Below are 10,762 nucleotides of genomic sequence, written 5' to 3' on the forward strand. Positions count from 1 at the left end.
TAGATTGACTTTTATAAATGCCTACTTTGGACTGATCAAAGCCTTTTCGTATGAAGCATATTGAAATAGTTAATCAAATGATTTTCTTTAGCAACTTTTACGCGTCTCTTAACTTTTGTTTACTTCGATTTCTGTTTGTTTCAGGGCAGTTAGTTCCGGTTTACGATCCATCTTTGAATTCGAAGTGCTACGTTTGAAAATTACATGAAATCAGTAAACCTTCAGTCTAGGATTCGAACGCAGGTGAATCGATTTCCCTACTATTAGCTTTTCTGTTAATTCTTTTTTGATAGTAACAGTGATATCTCTTAATTTAGATGATTCAAAGAACATTTTATATATTGACATTTAGAATGAAAATACATCGGTAAATAAATAAAAGACATGATGGCCAAAACATAGAAATCCCTATAATAGTTGCAGAGATAGTGGCAGGAATTATGGATGGTCAAAGTTTAATAAAGAAAGAAATATTAATTCCAATTATTCTAATACTCCCCCCCCCTCTTAAGTTGGAGCGTGCAAGTTTTTAACACCCAACTTGTCAAGAAGAAACCGTAGTTGTTGACTGCTGAGTCCTTTTATGAGAAGGTCCACTATTTGCATCTTGGAGTCGATAGAAAATGTTTTAATGTCAGGAGAGTCTACGCGTTCTCGAACAAAATAACAGTTCATTTTAATGTGCTTGGTTCGTTCATGGAAGACGGGGTTATTGGCCATGTGGCGGGCAGCTTGAATATCACAAAAGAGGGGGGTTGGTCCAGCGGAAGCGACATTTAATTCCTTCATTAACCATCTAACCCATAAAACTTCACTTACAGTAAATGCCATGGAATGGTACTCTGCTTCAGCAGAGGAGCGTGAAACGACAAATTGCTTTTTTGTTTTCCAGGAGATCGGTGCGCCACCGAGGAGAAGGACATAACTGGTTCTAGACCTTCTCGTGTATGGACATCCTAGCCAATCAGAATCACAATAAGCAGTGAGATTGAAACCTCCTTTTGGAAAAAGACCCAGTGTAGCTTTTAAATATCGTAGAAGCTGAAGAACAACATTCATATCGGCTTGTCTCGGATCTGCCACAAGTTGAGACAAGATGTTCACAGAGTATGCAATGTCGGGTTAAGTGGCCTGCAAAGAAATTAACCTTCCAACGATCTGATGGTACCGACTAGCATCAACTTTGGGTTCATCTTCATTTCTGCGTAGCTTGAGATTTTGTTCAATAGGAAACGACCTAGGCCTACACTCTTGTAAGCCACAATCTTCTAAAATATTGTATTTGCGTTGACTAAGCACTAAGCCCTTGGTAGTACGAGCGACCTCTATACCAAGAAAGTATTTGAGGTTCCCAAGGTCCTTGATGCTAAATCTATTGTTGAGTTCATCTTTGGTTTGATGAATTTTAGATGTATCATTTCCAACAAGAACAACGTTATCGACATAAATTAAAGTTGCATCAAAGTTTTGACCATGTCGATATATAAAGAGAGAATGATCGGCCTTAGATTGTGTGAAACCAACTTCAAGAAGAACATTGGTAAATTTTTTGTACCAATTTCGTGAAGCTAGTTTCAAACTGTAAAGAGACTTTCTGAGGTGACACACTCTTGTTTCTCCTTCCATAGCAAACCCTTGGGGAATTTTCATGTATACTTCTTCGTGTAATTCCCTGTGTAAGAAGGCATTGTTCACGTCGAGCTGGTGGATTAACCAGTTTTTCTTGGAAGCAATGGTCAAAAGTGTCCAGACAGTGACAACTTTGGCCACCGAGGCAAAAGTATCATGATAATCCACTCCTTCCATTTGTGTGAACCCTTTTGCCACGAGCCGGACCTTGTATCTCTCAACTTCTCCATTATGTTTATATTTTATTTTATAAACCCATTAAGAATCCATGTCACATTTTTCATCGAGAAGCTTTTCGAGAGTCCATGTGCCGTTTTCTTGGAGTGCATGCATTTCTTTCTTCATAGCCTCCTTCCACTTTTCATTTTTAACAGCCTGGTGAAAAATTTTTGGCTCATCGGTGGCATCGATTGCTGCTAAAAATGCTCTGTGAGATGTAGAAAAATTTTTATATGAAACAAAATTAGATGAGGGATATACCGTTGAGGATGCTTGAATTGGTGATGTTTATGCATTGTCTACCGAAGAGGGAAGATGAATGATAAAATCTTCTAGATGTTTGGGTTGAACTCATTTGCGTTTGACTTGACTCGGTTCATCTCTTGTGACCAATCACTATAATTGTTGTCGGTAAGAATGCCATTCACGTGCAATTGTTTTGGGTAGTATGAGGCGTGGACATAGAACGGAGAGTTCATGTCTGGTGCCCCTTCTTTCTTCTTTGTGGAGCTTTCTGCATCACCAGCCATGATAGGCGGCTAGGGTTTTTGTTTGAGCGATGTTACTGCTCTGATACCATCTTAATTTAGATGATTCAAAGGATATTTTATATATTGACAATTTAGAATGAAAATACATCGGTAAATAAATAAAAGACATGATGGCCAAAACATAGAAATCCCTATAATAGTGGCAGGAATTATGGATTGTCAAAGTTTAATAAAGAGAGAAATATTAATTCCAATAATATCAGTTGCAATGTAAGGCCTGCAATGAATTTAGGCTTTCAGTTTTCAATTATGCATCAATAGGCTGCAATGAATTGACATGAAGTAGCATATTATTTGCAAAATGCAATCATGCACGCTAACTGATTGCTTAAATGACTATTTTTGATTTAATTCTGGGTGATATTCACTCATTTGTACATGTGTCCATGTCATGAACCATGTATTGAACTCATTGAACTTATGTTTATTAGATTTTGCTCATTTAAATGAACCATCTATTGAAAACATCGGTTATGAATCAAAAAATAGCTGGTGTTTGTCGTTGCCTTCTATATGTAACTAGTAATCAGACCCGCCGCGTTGCGGCGGGTGGGTGTAATGCCTTGTTTAGATAATTGATTACAAAACTTTTTCATTCTTATAATGAGCTACGTTTTGGTAGTTCTACAGTGATTGCATTTCTTACAAAGGATATATTAGTTACATATTGTTAACAAAACGAACAAAACAAAAAACGAAAGTGGAACACATGTAGCTGCAGTCTAATTATCAGCAACTCGTCAATATACTTCAACTTCGTTCAAGATCTAGGGTTCAAGCTGTGGTTCGAACGTGAACCACAGTGACTGTTGTTATTCCTGCTAATAAATGTAGCCATGCATGTCTGCAACAAATTGTATGGTTCCTCACCAGCCCTCCTAAGTTTGTGTTGGACCATCTAAAATGTTTTGGCTGCAAAATCTTTCCTAACCTGGTCGGAACATATTTACATTTCATTCTACACAGATAATTTGTTTGCGCTGCAAAAGTTTAAATGGTGTAGGTTGCAAATCTTTATGTGCATATAAATCCAAAGTTTTTAATGTAATAGCTCTTTGCTAAACACTCAAAACACGAATCTTTAAAATCCCAAAACACACATTGAAACATATATAGACAAACGAAGAGTAACCATCAAATGGGTTGACCCACTCCCTTTCATAAATATTCCAAAATCACCATTGAGCATAAACTTTTGTTTAAATTAAAACGAATTAAAAGGCTATATCTAACAATTAGATGCAACTTGTAGAAAAGTCACTAACCTGTGGGATCACATGTTACTTTCTTAGCTTCAACATGCTCAAAAGAATTGTCACCCTGGTTGCCATATTTATGTTGCAAATGTACAAACTCGGTACCATACGGGCCAAACACACCAACATCAAGCCCTACAAAAAAACCAAATGATTGGTTGTTTTTGGGAGTGGCAATCATGAATTAACCTTAACTTGAAATTCAAAGTAAGAAAAAATCAAAATGTGACACAAATTACTTGAGGCTCAGGCTCCGCTATGGCTGCAACATTGGTTGCCTCGCCAAGTAGCAGTGCGTCATCATAGCCTATATTGAAATATCAAATGACAAACCAACAATAACCTAAAGCACCTGCCACCGCTTTCAACCAAGGTGCTCTTATTTCAGCAAAAACCCTTAATCAAGTGCAACATATAAGCCAAATTGACATGCTTATATCGGTCTCAAACGATAATCATAGCACAAAGAAAAACAAATCGAATCATGGTGTTGAACACCATTCAAACCATGAACACCACAATCAACATATAACCCCAAGTATGAAAATCACATGCTCACATCAGTGTTAAACCATTGTCAAACGATCATCATATTCACATAGCACACAAAACACCAACTGGATTACATACACAACAAACAACAAAGTCGTAGGTTTAGGCATTTCAACAAACGAAACTTCACATTAACACGTGGAGCATCCACATATGAATATAAGTTGTATAGCATAAGAAGCCAGATGTACAACAGTTTTACGCACAAAGCACAACTCACAGACTCAGATACACATCATAACCATCTTACCGCCGCCTGGGGTTCCAAAACTGAACCCGACAACAGTCGTAATCGAAGCACAGAGGTTACTTCTGCCACAACCATAGACAACCAAAAGTCACATGTCTCCGTTACCGCCGTCGCCTAGGTTTTATGTAACATCCCGAAATTTCAAAGGTAATATTAATTATATTACTTATTAATAGATGGGAAGTTTACTCGGGTTATCAGGAAATAAATAAAAGAATAGGAGTTGGTATGGGTCGGGCTAGTGTCGGGTAATGGAAGTGGGTTATGGACTTGGGTTAATTGAGATAGGTTAAATGAGAATGGGATTTCAGGGATATAAATACCCCCAAAATCCCAAAATATCTCATTTCTCACCAAACTCCCTAACACACACTCCTTACACCCTCAAAACACACACATTCTAACCGATCTAGATTCGAAGCCGAGACCCGAGATTTGTTGATAGATCTGAGTTGGTAAGGTAAGAACTAATCTAACAAAGCTATTATTACTGAAAATGGTTAGGATTGGATGGGTTAACCGGACCCGAAACCCAACTGCCCAAATCGGACCCCTAAAACGTCGATTTTAGGCCGATTTGATGGTTGGGGTTTGTAGGCGCCGATCATACGGTTCCGTGGGTACCAAAATCGAGTTATTTGGCTAAGAAACGAAGGAGTTATGGGCAAACAGATCTGCAGCGCGACAACTTCGCCTGCAAGATTAAGTTCGCCTGATGAACTTCGCCTTCAAGCGTAACTTCGCCTTCAAGCGTAAGTTCGCCTAAGGATAACTTCGCCTACGGCCAAGTTCGCCTAAGGATAACTTCGCCTGAAGCCAAGTTCGCCTAAGGATAACTTCGCCTGAAGCCAAGTTCGCCTAAGGTTTAACTAGGAATGGCAACGGGGCGGGTTTGGGGCGGGTTTTGCTTAACCCGAACCCGAACCCGAAACCAAAAACCATCCCCGTACCCGTCGGGTTTAATTCGGGGATTCCCCGTTTGGTTTTTTGTACCCCCCCGACCCGCCCCGTCCCCGAACCCGAAAACCCGAAAACCCGAAACCGATAAGAGAATTAGGGATCTTACATTACAGGTGGTAGCCTGGTAGAGTGGTAGGATGAGAACGAGGAGGAGGAGGGTGGTCCGGTGGTGCAGACGGGGCGATTGAGTGGATGGTGATGGTGGTGCAGACGGCGATTGAGTGAATCGGGGGCGGAATGGCGGTGGCGCACTGGTGCTGCAGATTGATGGTGCTGCGGACTGCCGATTGGTGGTGCACTGGTGCTGCAGATTGAGTGGTGCACTGGTGCTGCGGACTGCCGATTGGTGGTGCACTGGTGCACTGGTGGTGGATTGGCGGTGGATTGGTGGTGGATTGGTGGTGCACGGTGGATTGGTGGTTTAGGTACTGAGACAGTGGACGGCGATTCACGATTGTTAGGTTTAGATTTGAGATTGTTAGGTTTAGGTTTTTAATATATGTATATATATATTATTTTTATTTATATTTATATATATTATATCGGGGCGGGTCGGGGCGGGGGTACCCAAACCCGAACCCGAACCCGAACCCGAAACAATCCCCGAAACAATCTCCGAAACCCGACCCGAAACCGAAAAAACAAAACCCGACCCGACCCGAAATAAGCCGGTTTTCGGGTTTCCCCGTCGGATTCGGGGATTTTTGCCATCCCTAGGTTTAACTTCGCCTGAAGCCAAGTTCGCCTAAGGTTTAACTTCGCCTGAAGCCAAGTTCGGCCGAGGTTTAACTTCGCCTGAAGCCAAGTTCGCCTAAGGTTTAACTTCGCCTGAAGTGAGGTTCGTTTAGAAAATAAATTAAAAACCTAATGGAAAATGTGTTAAGGCAGTTATCGAAAATAAAATTTATCCTTAGGGGCTCTGCCCCTTGGACCCCGCTAGGGGCTGCCGCCCCTAGAACCCCGCTACCAGGGGCGCTGCCCCCGGACCCCCGTTCATTGTGGGTCATATAAAGATAGAAACGCAACATAAGTAGTAGTAGCTAATTGATACGTGTAAATATTATACAGTTAGCCGTGCACAGCTCAAGAGGGGAATAACTATTAACGGAGAGCGTAACAGTATTCAGGTGAGTTTCTAGCCCCATTTATGTGTTATGTTTTCGGGGCTGTGTGCATACTCGATGTGTTGTTAATACATTTATCCTAAGTGATAAGTGTATGCCATATGTGATATATGTTATGGATATGAATGGTTGCTTGTCGGTACGCGAACGATCTTCGGATATTGCGCGTACTGTCAGGTCAAAAATAAAGGTACGAATATTATACATCGAAGATGTATTTACATTACAAATGAATACTTGTCGGGGCATGAACGATCTTCGGATATTGCACGTATCGACAAGAGGTATGGTTGTTAAATGAATGATGTAAAGAACGCCTAGGGTGTTCTTATGCTATGATGTAATTATTGTATATGTGAAGTAGGTGTATACAGGTACACGAATGGTATGTGAGTTCTACGTTCGACATAGTAAGTTAGGATGGCAAATCCCTCTAGCTTTTGTCGGACATAGACTCGGCTGGTGATGGCGTAGTTAAGGACTGCGGGCCTTATACGTAAAGTAGATGATAGATGTAAACGTAGTTAAGGACTGCGGGCCTTATACGTAAAGTAGATGATAGATGTAAACGTAGATAGGGACGGTGGGCCTTATACGTGTTACAGATAATAGACGACAACGTAGTTAAGGACTGCGGACCTTATACGTATTATAGATAGGCATCAGCATAGGAAAGGACTGTGGACCTTATACGTGCTGTAGTTGTGTTGTGGTAGCATAGGGGAGGACTGCGGACCTCGTACGTGCTATGGGTTTAGGTTGCAACATAGGGGAGGACTGTGGACCTTGTACGTGTTGTGGATGTAGGATGGTATAGGGAAGGACTGCGGACCTTGCACGTACCATAAAGGGTGAACATAGGTAAGGACTGCGGACCTTTGTACGTGTTCACGACCTTGAGTACAGGTATAGACGGTGAACTATGAACGTACTCTCGGTAGACTGAGGTTAGTGATTGTAGATATGTATGTATGTATGGTAGCAAGTATGTAAGTAGAACAGAAGGGTAACTAGTGAAGTATGGATATGTATCTACGGACATGTATGTATGTGTATGTATTGTATGGCGTTCGATTAACTAGAACTCACTCAGCGTAGCTGACTTTTAGTATGCACGCAGGTGAGCTGATTATAGAGTTAGCATGAGGATGACACACGGCATGGATTGAACGGCTGGCATCTGAAGAAAGAAGTAAAGATGTTTTAAATATAAAGTTTTGTGTTATGGTATCAAAGAAAAGGTTTAACGTTTTGTAACAAATGATTGATGTTTTATATTCCGCGAAAAGTTTTAATAAACTCTGATTTGAAGAACTGTGTTTATGAGTAAATCCGACGCTAAAGTAGGGCTACCGGGTTCGGGGCCTTACATTTTACAAAATCAAACCCAGAAACAGAAGAATCGGAGACGAATCGGAGTTACAAAAGTGGCACAACACCACCGTCATACTGTCGGAACCCAACAACACACGAATCGGAGCCATAACAGATGGAAATCGGACACCAAAAGTGGCATAACATTGCCTTCATACTTCCATCACTCCAATACACCGCCGGTTCCCGCAGTTGAAGAGGCAGGTCCCAGCAGAGCCCAGTTGGTCCCGCAAGACTCACCTTGAACAGGGACGTCTGCGCAAAGGCCATCTGCTTCCGCAGGACCCACCATGCTCATAGAACCTTACGCGCAGTACGCAAGCTGTACACGCAGCCTCCCAATGGTGAAGTACCCCGCCTGTTCCCGCAGTTGCGGATACAAGCCATCAGGGAAGGCTACCCGCAGACAGCAGGGCTACACGCACAAGACAATAGATACTTCAGTAGTCACATGAAGGAATGAGCAAGGCGGGAACAATCCCGCCAAAGTGAGCCAGTCCGTATGATTCTGAAAGATCTGTACTATACCTACCAAGGTATGGATAGGACAGACAATCTGATCAGAACAGCCCATGAGCCAATCACAGGGTGACAGCTCACCGACAACAGTACGAGGAGGAGCACCCTCTAGTACTGTTTGTCACTATTAGCCGCTGCCTACTCACCAACCCTAACTGCAGGGCGTGCGCAGCCTACAGTTGGTGAAATAGTGTTACTGTTGGCCGTAACCTATTCACCAACCAGCATGGCCTGCGTATAATCCACAGTAGGTAGGACGTGCATAATCTACAGTTGGAGGAATAGTGCAGCCGACATAGTTACTGTTGGCCGTAATCTATCCACCAACCAGTATGGCCTGTGCATAGTCCACTGTTGGTAGAACAGGAATACTATTCAGCCGGCTGTACCTTCTAGGAAACCTACCTTCGGCTATAAATACTCCAACATCTTGGAATGGTAAGATCATCTGCTATCCAGTTATCTAGCAATCTCTTAATATACACTTATATTCAGAGCAACCTAGTCTGATTCTCACGCCGGAGGGTGGTCACAAGGAGGAACCCCCCCTTCTCAGTGACGAGCTTACGGTGTTTGTTTTACAGGTCTCCTGAAGAACAGCCTTCTCAGCTAGATCTCATCCGTGGGAAACATTACTTAACCCCCAGATTATCTATAATCTGTACGGGTCACTTAGTGTTTCTTCATTGGCGCCATCCGTGCATAAAAGCTAGAACTATTTTAGTTTTTTCACAATTTCTGAAGAAATGGTTAACGTTACTCCGGTCCAAAGGCCTGTAACCGACCAAGAAACCCCGATAACAACCCCAGCAACTGGGGGGAACACCGGCGGTTATACAATCCTTACGAACACTACCCCGACTACCCAAGCCGGGGCAAGTGCAGTAAATATTCCACTGGGGTTCACCGATACCCAGCTGGAAAAACGAACGAGGGTCCCTCGCCAAACACTAGATCAAGTGAAGGCGTGGGCCGAAGCACGGCAAAGAGAATTCCAAGCCGAATTGGATGAACGCTTGCGTTCAGCTCAACAGGCCGACGAATTCGGCAGTACTCGCCAACACCTCAATATGAGCAGTGACTGCGAGTACTCAGACGACGAGTTGGAGTCCGATACCGACGCGAACCCTCGCCATAAGGCGAAAGGGAAGCGTAAGGAAACGGACGTCCAACCAAAAAGGAATTTTGGGGAAGCTTTTAAACCAATCGCGGAGAGAAACCCGCGTGACTTCTCCAAGACCTTTAGACCAACTGCTACAAATGCAGGAAAGTCAAAATTCGCAAGGGACATTGCGGAAGCAATCGCCCCGAGAAGTGCCAAGCAAATGTCCAACATCGGCACTTATGATGGTCTATCCGACCCAGACGACCATTTGAACAGGTTCATTGCGGGGGCTACCGTCAGCAACTGGACGGAACCCACGTGGTGCTACATGTTCCAAATGACTCTGGTCGGAGCGGCCAGGGCATGGTTCGATCGTTTACCGATCCACCACATATATGACTGGGCGGACTTTCAGAACAAGTTCAGCCAGCACTTCAGCCAACAGAGGAAGTACACTGAAGAGCAGTGGACGATCCTCAACTGCGTGAGAGAGGAGGATGAATCTTTACTGGACTTCATCACTAGCTTCAACTCCAAAAAGCTTAGTCTCGGCAAAATAAGCGAGGATCTGGTTCGCGCCGCCTTCATCCAAGGCGCCGAATACCCAGAACTTATCCGCACATTGACGGGTAAGGATGGCATGCCATCAACTTGGGATGCCATAATGAATGCGGCAAAGCGCTTTGCCGAGACGGAAAAGCAACTGGGAAGGGATCTTCCCCAGAGTACACACCTCTACACGCAGAGGACAAGAGAGAACAATGTCCGGATCGCCCGGCAGAACAAAAAGAGGAGGCTAGGTATTTGGCAGTCAAGGGTAAACTTTGACACCTCATCCAGCTCTCGCCCTCTTGTTGGCGGAAGGGATAACACACACCCTTCAAACCGAAAACACCGGTGGACGCCACTCACGAAGAGCGTCACGGAGATATTTGCCACGGAAAAATTGCCATGGCCAAAAGCCCCATTGATCCGGCAGAAACCTAATGCGGATCAAAGCAAATCCTGTGATTTCCACGGGACAAAGGGTCATGGTACTGAAGAGTGCACATCCTTGAAGGATATTATTGAGACATTTGTCAAGGATGGAAGACTTGCACATCTCGTGGCATCAATCAGGAAGGGAGGAAGGAATGACAACCGGTACAGAGGTAACGGACGGAAGCCCGTCGACATCAGCATCAACATGGTTCATGTTAAGGTCAGAGGAAGAAAAAGGCGAG

This window comes from Bidens hawaiensis, unplaced genomic scaffold, assembly GCF_021521415.1.
Source record: "Bidens hawaiensis isolate Kalapana, Puna unplaced genomic scaffold, B.hawaiensis_p1.1 tig00020514_1, whole genome shotgun sequence".
Lineage (NCBI taxonomy): Eukaryota > Viridiplantae > Streptophyta > Magnoliopsida > Asterales > Asteraceae > Bidens > Bidens hawaiensis.